We start from the raw sequence: 13,511 nt of genomic DNA, 5'->3' as shown, positions 1-13,511 counted from the left end.
GTAGGCAAATACAATGTTCCCTCAACAAGAGGCAGTGAATATTTTTTGAAGAATAATACATTTGACTTCATATCAAAAATTAAAAGAACAAGATTATGTTGTTATGTTTGATTTATGGATTCAGTATCATTTTGAACATCTCTGAGAATATTGTTTTTTATTTTGAAGTTTTACATCAATAGTTTCTGTTTCCCCTTATTCCTCACTTTTTTGTTTGTTTATTTTTGTCTATATATGGTGGTCTTCCTCAGTTGTATCCTCAGTTGTCCATTCAAATTTAAGACAGGAAAAAATTGAGCATATGGTCAGCCACACGTTGATGTCTGCCTGTGTGATACTTTTGCTTATGGTTCAATGACCAGGGAAAGATGAATCTTTTATTTTTTGAGTGTGGAACTGAGTTTGCCAGGGCACTGACCATTATTGGTCTTTGGAGGCTGTGTGCACCTCTGTCCATGCAGGAAATAGATGTCATGCTCAGACTCTCCCACAGCCTCTTCATATAACGGCCTGTCCCTGTCCTATAAAGACTAACAGTAGAGGGTGAGTGCTCAGGTGAGACTGGCAACAGCTGGGAGCCACTACCACATGAAGTATGAAAATAAAAGAGTCCAAAGTTTGGGACTCTCCTAAAAGCTCCCAGCCCTGGGAGAGGGGCTCCTTAACAGGAACCATTGCCATCGCAGGGGAATGAAGCCATTGCCAAACTACAGTCTGGCATGAAGAAAAGGGACAATAAATATGACAGCCTCTGTCTGCTGCAGTCTGGGATCATCACCCAATGCATTGCCAATCCAGCAGAACCTACCCAGAAGCCAGAAGGAGAATTCCCAAGGGACACTGTGTGTGTATAACTTACCTCCTGGAACACAGAACATAGAAGAGAAGGATCAAGAATAGTTCCTGAAGGGTTCAGGAGAAAAGATCCAGGCCAGGTGTCTTTAGCTAGGGGACAGTGTAGGGTCCCCAAGGAGGCTGCTCTGAGAGCCTTCTGGGGCATCTGCAAATAGGGGGAGCTGTGAGGCCAACTGTTCTATATGAAGACTTTCATCTGCTCCCGACCCCTGTGTTCTCCCCACGCCTCAGCCTGTTCTCCACTGCACCTGTGGCCCCAGAGCCTCTCATGTCCAGGGAAGGGAGTGTGGGCTACTTCCTTTTGTAACTTGTAATTCTGGGACACACACTTGGAGTTGTGGCTTCTTCTTCTCCAAATCAGTTACCACTTCTCTTCTAAGAACCTGTTGAAATTGCTTGGCTCTGTGTGTATTTCCAGTTTTCTTATTCCTCTGCCTTATTTCTCTAGGAAGTAGAGTTAATCACAATATTTTTACACTTATCTTAAGAGAGTAATGTTAATAATATACTAATTATTTACAGTTCTTTAACATTATCCATAGTGTCCAATGTGAACATAAAATAAATAATTACATAAAGTAACCTGAAAATTAAGCCTGTGAGAGCACACTCTATTGGAATATATTCCAAGGACACATACAACAAAGGGTAAAGGAATCTTAACTTTGGTATTGGATATGTTCTTTTTAGTGGTACTAATACTTTAAAACTAAAACTTTGTATGTGGATTATAGATTAGAACACATGAGTAAATACAGTCATCCCCCATCAGAATCCTTGGATGCTCAAGTCCCTTATGTAAAATGGCATGGTATTTACATAGAAGCTCTGTATCTCTTCCCATATGCTTTCCATGATTTTTAGATTATTTATAATATCTAGTACAATGTAAAGTCTATGTAAATAGTTTTTAGGAAAAAATCTATTGTTTCAAGGAATAAAGACAAGAAAAATGTGTGTACAAGTTCAGTACAGATGCAATTTTTTTCTGAATATTTTTTATCCATGGTTGGTTGAATTTGCAATGTGGACTCCAAAAGGTATGGAGGGCCAACTATCTATTTATATTGTGGCTGCAGAATTATCTCTGTGGAAAATAGCATGGGGGAAGTTGCAGAAGAATCCTGCATTACTGATTTGTTACTCTGACTTTAAACACCTACTGTTTCCTGTGTTCCTGTTGTGAAGTAGTGAGAAATTCACAAATCCACCAGTTTCTATTTTCTTTGTTTTTTAATTTTTTAAAAAAAAAATTGTTCTAATTAGTTATGCATGACAGCAGAATGAATTTCAACTTATTGTACATAAATGGAACACAAATTCTCATTCCTCTGGCTGCACACAATACAGAGTCACACCATTTGTGCAGTCATATATGCACATAGGGTAATAATGTCAGTCTCAATCCACCATCCTTCCCATTCCCAGAGCTCCTCCTCTCCCCTCACTCCCCAGTGCCCAATCCAAATTTTCTCCATTCTTCTCTAGTCCCACCTCCCCATTATGGATCACCATCTGCATATAAGAGAAAACATTTTGCCTTTTGTTTTTGGGGATTGGCTTATTTTGCTTAGCATAATATTCTCCACCTCCATCCATTTACTTGCAAATGCCATAATTTCATTCTTTTTTAAGGCTGAGTAATATCTATTGTGCAAAGAGTGTTCTTCCTGGGAATGTTTAAATCATGAGAAAAGAATGTAGGATGTTTTTGCAGGAACTCTTCAAAGAACTTGTTGTCATGAAGAACAGTGACATGACTGGAGTATTCCACAGGAGGGGACAAGGCCAAAATGTAAGAGTCAAATGCAAATGTGTGGACTTTCAACTCCATTCTGAACTAAAAGGGAAAAAAGATCTATTCTGGAATTCTGGAATATTGACTTGCTCCTGGGTATAGGGGCTTTGGGGCTGTATCCAAGGGACTGTCCTGGCACCTGGGCCCACTTACCCATGATTCTGTAAGAAGGAGGTGTGTACAGAGAGAGGAGACAGAACATGGCAAGGGACCAGCAGTTGATGAATTTGGGGGGACTTTATTGTATTATTACTTTGGAAATTTTAAATAAAAAAGAGAAAACTCTAAAAGCTTTGGGTAACTTTATTATATTATTACTTTGAAAATTTAAAATAAAAAACTTTAAAAATCAAACAAACCAAAAATGCCAAAAATCAAACAAACTTTAACATTTCAAGAAAATTATTACCAAAACATAGTTATCTTCTTTTTTAAAATACCACACTTGGTTTCAATAAAATAAGTGACTGAGGCACACTGAAAGAATAGAGATACATACTAGAGAAATCACTTCAGATGAGAAGTGCAATGCTCTCTTCAGCCAAGAGAATGTTCAAAAAGGATGACTCAAAAATATGGGTGAGAGGTGGGGATGTAACTCAGAGGTTAAGAGCTTGCATACTATCTGCGAGGCCCTGGGTTCAATCCCCAGTACCACACAGACATACAAAAAGACGACCAGTTTTCTTGAGTCCTCATCTTATTACTTTCAAAGACCAAACACCAACACCCTTCCTGTCTTCTACATAGAGGAGATTGTCACACACTGTGCTCTGAGAAGAGCCAGGAATCCCAGGGACTTATCTCCCTCATGGGCACAGACCAAACAAGGCCTGGTCTTGAGAAGACACTGACTTGCCATTCAAAACCCCAAAGTCTCCTCGTGTGTGGAGAAAGGAAGGTGCTAAAAACCTACATGTGGTATTACATCTGCTCATCAGTGAATGATGTTCAGCAAGGTATGAGATCTCTTTCAGATACATTTGGCAGCATCCCAGAGAAGTGATAAACTTGACAAAGAGACACAACAAGACTTACTGTGTGGGGACAGGTGCATGGAGTACTGCATGCATGGCATATGTTAAGGGCACCTGTAAGGGCATCTGAGTGGCAGGCCATTCCCCTTGTTCTAGGTACATGAGCAGCAGGCTGCCTACCCCATAGGCACAGCCCTGGGTGTGAGGCCATATGTTGCAGTCCCTGCTCGACTGGTCGCTGCAAGGACAGTTAGCAAGAAATTGTGTTGGTGGCTGCCTATAGTCTGCCTAGCTACTGCCCAAGTACATGTACATGGTAACTGCACAATAAAATCTGACCTGCTTCCTGCTTGGTCTCCAGAGGTCTTGATGAGCTACTCCACGGCCACACTCTCCTCTACCACTCTCCTCTACCATCTCGCTGGTAGAGACAGACCACACTACTGAGGCTTGGGATATATACTGTTGAAGTGGCCAAGAACAATATGCTCTCCTAAACTTATTTTAGCCACAGACTTTTCTTCCACTTGCCTTTGAACCTCTCTCACAAGACATTTTGGAGCTACTGAGAACACTTGATACACAACTTCCAAGTACAAAAGCGAAATCACTCACTTTACACTGACACTGGATGGCAGCTGAGGTAGACCACTTCCACTTTTAGATACATCATTCGAAACATACTTGTCCCAGATGACAGTGTCACGTATACATTATGCACAGGTACATGTTAATACAGTACATGTGTATGCTTTGGCATATTAAAACAGAGAATGGGTTTGGCAAAGTCAAATTTGTTCCCTCCTCATTCATCTCTGATCTCCCTGAAGGTATATTTGTATACCTGCTTACTAGTTGTGTTGTTTTTGCTTTTAGAAGTGATTGTGGTGGGGCTCATATAGACACATATGCCAATTTGCAGATATAGGTATGATTAAAATATGCATGGGTATTGTGTTACCTTTCCATCACTATAATAAAATACCTGAAGCCTTTAACTTTCAAAGAGAAAAGGTTTATTTTGGCTCACAGTTTTAGAGATTCCAGTTCATGATTAACTGGCCCCATTGCTTTGGGCTCTGGCAAAGCAGCATATCATGGTTAGAAAATGTGTCAGAGCAAAACTGCTCATCTCAGGGGGCAAAAAATGAATGACGAAGGGACTAGGGTTCCACTAACCCTTTTAAGGGCACACCCACAATGTCCTAAAGACTTTCCACTGGGCTCCTCCTATAGGCTCCACCAGTTCCAAATAGTACCACTTGAAGGAACAAGGCTTTAACATGTGAGCCTTTGGGAGACATCCAACATCCAAACAATAGCAGTCATGTGTGTACACAGTCTTCATACAGGTGAGCACACACATATTTGTGTAATATTTGGAACAGTCTAGAAAAATGGAAGTTCCTACCTCTTGGATATTTGCCTCATTCTAGAGCTATCTGACTCAGTGCTTCCTCCTCCTGGAGGCAAAGCTGCTCATTATGACCAGGGTGAGAGGGAAAGGGAAGGAAATGTGGTTGGGGAAACCAAATAGATAAGGAGGAGTCTGGAAGACAAGTCGTTCCTAACATAATCACTTTAATCTACAACTGGATCTAACTTTAATGGTAATGGTGGTGGACTTATTCAACCTAAAGGACAAGAGGAGTCAGTCAGAGGAGGGTTGATATGTTCTCCACTTTGTCAGTTTTTCTTCAAAGACCAGACAACACTGGACCTTCTCTTCTATTATTGTGGTTTGGAACTGAAATGTCCCCCAAAGGCCATGTGTTCAGGGTGTGGTCCCCAGCATGTGGCACAACTGGGAGGTGGTGAAGGCTATAAGAGGCGGGCCTAACTAGAGGAAGTTAGATCATTAGATACATGCCCGAGAAAGGGGTACTGGGACCCTGGTCCCTTCCTCTCTCTTTGATTCTTGGTTTCTAGGAGGTGACCTGTTTCCTCTGTTGTTTGCTCCCACCATGATGCACTGCCTTGTCACAGACCCAAAGACCAAACATGAACTGAAATCTACAAAAGTTAGTCAAAGTAAGCCTTCCTCTTTCTTAGTTATGAGTATTTCAGGTATTTGTTAAAGCAGTGGAAAGCTGATTAACACGTCCTCATCTTCCAGAGCTGAGTCCTTCTACCCATCAGGAAATGAGAGTTGTGGATAGGCACATGGAGAAATGCTGTGAGTTCCCCCATCAGGAATGATTCCCAGATTGAATCCTGTCCAATGACGGGATGAGTCCCATGGGTGATGGGGCTGGTGTCCCGATCTTCAGGGTGTGCAGCAATAGGTTTTCAGTCTGGACCTTGAGAAGCCACATCTCCCCAGGGATTCCATGTGTTGAGGGTGGACTCAGAGCAACAGAAGTTGACCAAAACACCCTCTGCCTTCAAGATGACCTTCTTTTCTCTGACCAAAAGGCAACCTATGTGTAAAGGTGGACCTGAGAGAATCCTCTATATTCAAAATGGTCAACATCTCAGAGGGAGAACTGGCCCCAGGAGGTGGTCCACTGAAGCACATTATTCCTCTGTAAGTTCATCTGGAAGCTTTGATTTTTCTTCTGGATTCTTCCTTTGTGCAGGCATAAAGTTAATTTGTACTTTGTGCTTAAAAGTTGACTGTTTCAATGATCCAAAACATTCTGAAAATGATTCATCACATTCATGTTCTGTAGGAGTTTTGCTCTGGAAATCACTTCTTTCCACACATTCTTAGAGGAAAAATGGTGTATGGAGTGATAATGTTACTGTATCCCTATTTGTCACCACCAGCAGGTCATCCGATGGATAAATCCAAAGAATTCCTGCACAAGGAGTTTCAAGAACTTCAAATAAGAGAGTTTGTTTCAGATTGTCCACCTGTCTCTTCTGTGGAAAACTGTTTTTTTTTTAGGGTTAAGATAATGCTTTGTAAAGACAAAAATATTCCTCCTGCTTCTGCAGTACACATCTCCTTCTCTTCTATTTTCTGGGAGTAGTGTTGACAGTTTTCATGAGTGGACAGCCCTTGGCCAGCCACTATTTACCCAGCACATCAGGGTCAGTCTGCAGGGAGATATCAGCTTTTCCCCAATGAGAATTCACATCCAGTGGAATTTTCTGGTAATGAGGGAGGCCATACATAGAATGGAGTTTCGGTTTATAAGAAGAGAGTTCCTTAGACATTTGTGACTGAGTTTTAAAACAATCATTCATCTGGAAATCATTGCTGGGCTGTATAATTTCTTATTTGGCTGGCATATCACAAGGAGTAATATGGACGATATCAGTTTTATCCTTAGCTTGCTGTGGTTTCCAGAACAAAACTCAAATAGCTGAGCACACTTAGAATTCAAATTTAGAAGAAGGAAAGTCTTCATTCTCTCTGTAATATCTCAAGACTTATCAGGCAAAATTTTGAAATTCAGAAACTTTCTTATCCTACATGGGTATCATCTTGTCTTTTAAGAAGTTTTTAGTGTAGATAGATAGTGTCAGGGGAAACAGAGAAGAGTCCTGTTTTTCTTACACAGGCTAGTTAAGTGATGATTAAACCTGGTTGTGTACGCCAGCCTGTCTCTAATAAGGTCAGTATTGGAAGCAAGCATGTTGCAACTCAGAAGTTCAGACAAATACTACTATGGTTTGAATGGATGCCTCCATCCAGAATGTACAGGTTGAAACTGAATCCACAGGGTACAGTAATAAGTAGAGATTTCAGGTGGTGATGAGTAACCTTATATAAGGACTAGAGGGAACTAGTTGGACCCTTTTGTGATCTTCCATGAGGGACACAATGTTCTTCCCTCCCAGAAGACACAGCAACAAGACATCATCTTGGAATCAGAGATGGAGCCTCACCTGTTTGAGCTTTGATTATGAACTCCCAGCCCCTGGAACTATGAGAAACAAATTTCTATTATTTACAAATTATCCATTCTGTGCTATTTTGTTCTAGCAGCACAGATAAGTACGTATTAATTTAAAATATATGCCCCTAAGTTTTAGAACTTTCTTCACAAAGGTTTGCTGTGTTTAGCAGGCATTGATAGTAAGGACAGAGAAGTGTGTTCATTTCTTGTTACTGCTATAACAAATTACAACAAACACACTGGCTTAAAACAACACAGCTTTATTCTCTTATACTTTTGATGTCAGAAGTCTGAAATCTGTTTCATTGGCCTAAATTCAAGGTGTGGAATGCTGGTTCCTTCAGGAGGTCCTTAGGGAGTATCTGTTTTCTTGACTTTTGCAGTGCTTCCTGGTCACCTGGATTCTTTAGCTGGTCCCTTTCATCCATTTCCAGAGTGCATCACTGTAGCCTCTGCTTCCATTGGCACGTACCTTCTCCCCTGACCATGCCCTCTCTTATAGAACCCTATCATCAAACACACCCAGATAATCTAGGATAATATTCAAATCTCAGAATCCTTCATCACATCTGCAATGTCCCTCTTGCTGTACAAGGTAACAGTCACAGTTTCTGGGATAAGAACATGCACATATTGGGGGGAGTCAGGTGGGACAGGGCAGTGAGTAACTCCAAAAGATATTCCAAGACCTTGGAGCCAGAGGCCCAAACAAAGATCTTCTCTGCCACTGGTCTCCCAGATCTGGAGTGCCATGTTGGTATTTATATCATTTATTACACAATTCATATGTAAATATTCATCTTGTGAAAAAGCTAATTCTTCTGATTACTTCCCCCAATCCTGATTCTCTTATTTCTCCATCCTCCAAAAGGTCAACATTGTTCTTCACTTGATCCACAAAAGATGTGTCTCTATGTTTACATACATTTATTTATTACTATAAAAAGCATAGCCTTGTTTATGGTTTCCATAAGTGTAAATGGTATTTTTATGGATATTAACTGTCACATGCTTTAATCAAGCACCATTATCTTCAAGATCTTTCCATGCCAATATCTTCCCATATAAATGGAGCATATCCTTTCCAACTTCTGAAAAATATCCTATGAAATGAGTACATCATGGTATATTCATATTCCTGGAAGGAAATATTAAAACAATGGAAGTATTCTCATACAGAGTCCAAAATCAAAGCCTTGGCAGGGCTGCACTCTCTCTGAAGCCTCTAGGAGACATCCTTACTTCTTCCAGCTTCTGCTGGCTCTCAGGATTCTTTGACTTGTAAATGCATCTCTCTAATATCTTCTCCACCCTCACATGTCTACGCCTCATGCATGTCTCTCTTATCACCTTTCTCTTCTACTGGCCATTGATAAAAAAGACAAAAGGAAGAAAATTTATATTCTTTCCCATAAGGAAACTTTTTTAAAAATCGCAGTCTCTTATTACATCTCATTGGCTGAAATTTGTTCACATTTCCCCTTAAGGGAAGCTGGGAAATGTAGTTCCTTGGTGGTTATCTGGAGATCTTATTACAACACAAGAAATGAGGAACAGATGTGGTGGTAACTGGCAGCCTCTGCCCCCATAAGTATTTCTCTGATGTAAATACCTAGAGCAGAATAGTTGACCATGAGGACAGGCTCATTTTAATTGTGATACTGCCGGATTATCCTCTAATGTTGTCATGTACATTTACACTCCCACCAGCAACATTGAGAAGAGCTTTTCCCTTTCCTCCACTGGAGCATTAATGTAAAGTGTTTAAATATTTTTTTTGTCATTACATTGGGTAAAAATGATATCATGTTTTAAAATATTTTTATTTCCATGGTTCCTAGTGAAGATGAGCATTATTTAATATATTTATTGGCCACTTCCATTTTATCTTCTCTAATTTTCCTTTTTGTTCCCCTTGTTCATTTTTTCCTACTAAGTTTTTGTCTCTTTCCAGTTGACCAGGAGCTCTTTACAATATTCTCAGTATTAATACTTTTCTGTCATAACTGTTACAAAAAATTTTCCCAGTTTGGCATGTGTCTTTCCATTTTTTGGGGGTATATTTTGTCATATCAGAAGTTTTAAATATGCTCCACCTTATCTAAAACATGTTTATTTACAAAAGCAAATGCTGTATGAGCTTTTTGCTTTATATAGCTAGACAGTTCAGATATGATTGACTGGAAAGAGTCAGCTCCCCTAGTCTAAGTGATGGGGACATAAAAACCATTTCACAAATCTCAACTGCATCTCTTTCATACATGTTCACATGAGGCTCTTGTTTTCAGTCAAATGAGTAACAAAGCTTTCTGGTGATCATGTACATGCTCTGGCTCCTTAGAGGACAGGGACCCAGTTAAGAGCAGAAGGTCACCCTGTTACCTATTAGAGTCTACTAGGGCTTCAAGAGGCTCACAGAAAGAGCCATTCAAATGGGCAAAATATGCTGTACCCAAAGGATACAGAAATATAATACAAAAGGTCCAGCTCTCAGAACCTACTTGAACAAAATTAGATGGAATAAAGATCATCTCTTAAGCAACCTTCCTGAAGACCCAGAGTCGTTATCTCTGAATCAGGTTTGGAGAGACTAGATAGATATCTTACACCACTTCCAGAGTGCCCACAGGGTACTCAAGGTCAGCTTGGGATCTTCTTCAGAGAAGAGGCACCCAATCCACTTTACCCCTAATAGGAACATTGTCTTTAAAATTCCATGGGGCTGGCTTGCACAGGAAAGGAAACTGGCTCTAGGCCCTCTTATGATTATGAAGATGGCATATTTCTTTGGCTGCTAATCTACTACTTAACTAGAATTTTAAGGCTCAAACTCTTTTGATAAAACATTGGTTGCAATATATCAATGCTATTTCAAATCTGGTTCATAGAACCACTTCCCCAGTCCAATATGAACATCCCACCATGTTATGGTTTGTATCTGGAATGTCCCCAAAAGACTTAAAATGGACTACAGGGAGGAGGTGTGGCAGGGTTGGAGAAAGTAGGTCACTTGGGGTGTACCCTTTGGGACTATATTTGTCCCTGATCCTGCCCCCCACCCCCCACCACTTCCTGGCTGCCATGAAGTGAGCAATTTTCTTCTGCCATGTCTTTCTGCTAAAGTGTTTTATCTTGAAGTCAGCTGACCATGGACTGAAACCTCTGAAACCATAAGACAGAATGAATCTTTCCTTCTCTAACTTTTTTTCCTCATGTATCTGTCACAGCAACTAAAAGCAAACATGCACCCCCACTTCAACCTCCACATTCCTTATCTAGAAAAGCACTTCAAGAGCTCCCTGGAAAGAAAAATATCCTTTTTAAGAAAGGGCAATTCAGATTACAACTATCCTTCCAACAGCTTCCTCCCTCTCTCCACCTGTGTCGAAAAATAGGAAGAACATTTTTCTGCTCTCTCCAGAACTATAGAAAATATCTTCTTGATGAAAACAGTGAACCAGGCTCTGATCTAATGCTTCTCCCTATTAATAGAAATCTATGGACAGAACTACTCCTAGTTAAGGTGTACGTTATTTGTATTGCTCATTCTTATTTCATTTTCTTTGATTTTATGTTTTCTCTACTTTGCTCATTTTGTCTTGTTCTACTGGACTGTCTTTTTCTGACTGAATTCTATCCCATTAGAAATTTCTGACTGAAATTCTATCCCAGTCCCTAAACCCATAGAGTAATACCTCGGTGTCACCTACAATGCCAGTCCCCGCATATATGTTTTATGATATTTTAGTTGATTGAGAAAGAACAAGATAAATTATAGACTTTTGACTTTCACATGTCTGCTGCTCTGGGCTAAGAAAATTTTCCACCCTCTCCCCTGCAGCATGTGCTTCAGTGTTACAACTCATCAACAAAAGGTGTATGCCCCAAGTTTCTGCTTGCTGCCGTTGACTTCTGGGCAGAAACAAATTGCTTCACATCATTTATGACATCAGTGTTGGCCACTGAGTCAATTTGCTGAAGGAGTGTGAATGGTGGTGTGTAAGAACCAGCAGCTAGAGTCTGGGATCCAACTTCATTTAGGAAACCTTCAAAAGACTCCAGTGACATTAGGTATCCAGCTTTCAGCTTCTTTTAGGCAGCCTGGACATCTGCATTGGAAAGGTTTCCTTGGGCAATTGTTTTTACTTGATTATAGGCAGCCTTGATCACATCTACAGCAATTACAGCCTGGGAGATAGTGTAAATTCCAAAGAGCCCAGAATCCGAGTAATTAGCATTGAAAGCAGAAACATTGAATGTCTGGTGCTTTCCTTTGGAAACAGCCTGGTACCATCTTGCTTGTCTTTAAACCACACTGACAGTGAGTCAGAGCACTCTTGAGCCATGAAGCTACTGACTAGAGCCACGTCCTTCTCAAGATTTTATTCCTTCAAAGTTGTCCCCCAAATTAAAGGTACAACTGCCCCTGCAGGAGTTACTCTACATCCTCAGGACCGTGAGTTTACCAAATTACCAAATGGTTTGGTAATTGCTTCTCTGGTAAACTATGCTCCTGCATCAAGAATTGGTTTGTGCATTAAAGCAGGCAGTAGATATTAGGGCTCCAACAATTTAGGAACCTCTCATTTGCTGTGTCTTGCATCCAGTTTAACTACAAAGGGTGCTTCATCTTTCAAGATAACCCAAGGAATTGAAGCAAGTGATGGTAAACTAAGTGTGACTGGGAAATGGAGTGCCTGCAGGATGATGGTGACATTTTAATGGAATTCCTGCTCAATGCCACCACAGCACCAAAATTTTATTGTTGGGAAGCAGCTGCCCTTCAGTCTCAGCTAAGGATTGAAAAAGCTGTGGCTTTTCAGAATCCACAGGCTCTTCTCATTGAAAATTTGCATGCTGCTGTTTACCAGAATGCCTTAGCTAATTCATTGTATTGTCCTGACTATAGAATTGGAAAAGTGACATCAAAAGAGTTATATCACTTTGTTCAGAACCATTTTACAAGCACAAGAATGACTTTGATTGGGTTTGCTGTGAGTCATCCTGTTTTAAAGCAGGTTGATGAACACTTCCTCAACAAGAAGGGTGGGCTTGATTTTTACCTGGTGCAAAGGCCACACATGGTGGAGGTGAAATTTGAGAACAAAATGGAGACAATATTGTCCATTCTGCTGTTGTAGCAGAAAGTGCTGCTATAGGAAATGCAGAAGCTCATGCATTCACTGTTTTTCAGCATGTCCTTGCTGCTGGACCACATGTCAAGAGGGACAGAAATGCCACTAGCATCTTGACAAGACGGTTTCTTTATAGACAAACTGTCTTTGGATGTTTGTTCCTTCCTGTGTCTTTACATGAGGCTAATTGCTCAATGTACTATGGTTGACAGCCAATAAAAAATGGGCTGTGGGAATTCTCCAATTTGAAGAAATTGCTCCTGTATCAAGAGCTCTCTGTACCTTACATAGATCACCTTGGATCCTATTGGTTTCCAAATATACAATCTGCTTCCTGCTATAATAAAAGACTTGGAACTCTTTTGGAGAGTATTTGTAGATTGCTTGGACAAGAAGTGGGCTACAAGTATTGGGAAATTAAAGCCTTTGGGAATATCCCTGTAGCAATGATTCAAGAGGATCCTTTGGGAGAGACAATGTGGCAACATGACCTAAACCATGATTTTAAATCTTTCCTATGAGGAACCAGTTACTAAATATTTTTTAAAAATATTTTTATTAGTTTTTGATGGATCTTTATTTATTTATTTATATCTGGTGCTGAGACTTGAACCCAGTACCTCACACATGCTAGACAAGCACTCTACCACTGTGCCACAACCCTAGCCCCTAGTAAATATATTTTTTCTTTCTTATTAAAATTTATATCTTACATACATGACAATAGTAGAGTGCATTACGTTCATAATTATCCATTCACAGCACAATTTTTGTAACTCTGTATATAAAGTATGTTCACACCAAATTATGCCATTATATATGAGCTCTCTTATTTTTTTGCATACAATTCTTAATACACGTTTATACCACCATTTATCATATCTGTTTGTATATAAGG

General features: G+C 40.1%; 1 pseudogene; it reads left to right on the top strand.

Annotated features, from left to right (window-relative positions):
• The first annotated feature begins 11,614 nt into the window (after nucleotides 1–11,614).
• On the top strand, nucleotides 11,615–12,822 carry LOC101964602 (cytochrome b-c1 complex subunit 2, mitochondrial pseudogene; annotated as a pseudogene).
• The last annotated feature ends 689 nt before the right edge of the window (nucleotides 12,823–13,511 follow it).

The sequence above is a fragment of the Ictidomys tridecemlineatus genome, chromosome 13, assembly GCF_052094955.1.
Source record: "Ictidomys tridecemlineatus isolate mIctTri1 chromosome 13, mIctTri1.hap1, whole genome shotgun sequence".
NCBI lineage: Eukaryota > Metazoa > Chordata > Mammalia > Rodentia > Sciuridae > Ictidomys > Ictidomys tridecemlineatus.
Note: the sequence above shows the minus strand (reverse complement) of the source record. Positions and strands in the feature narration are given on the sequence as shown.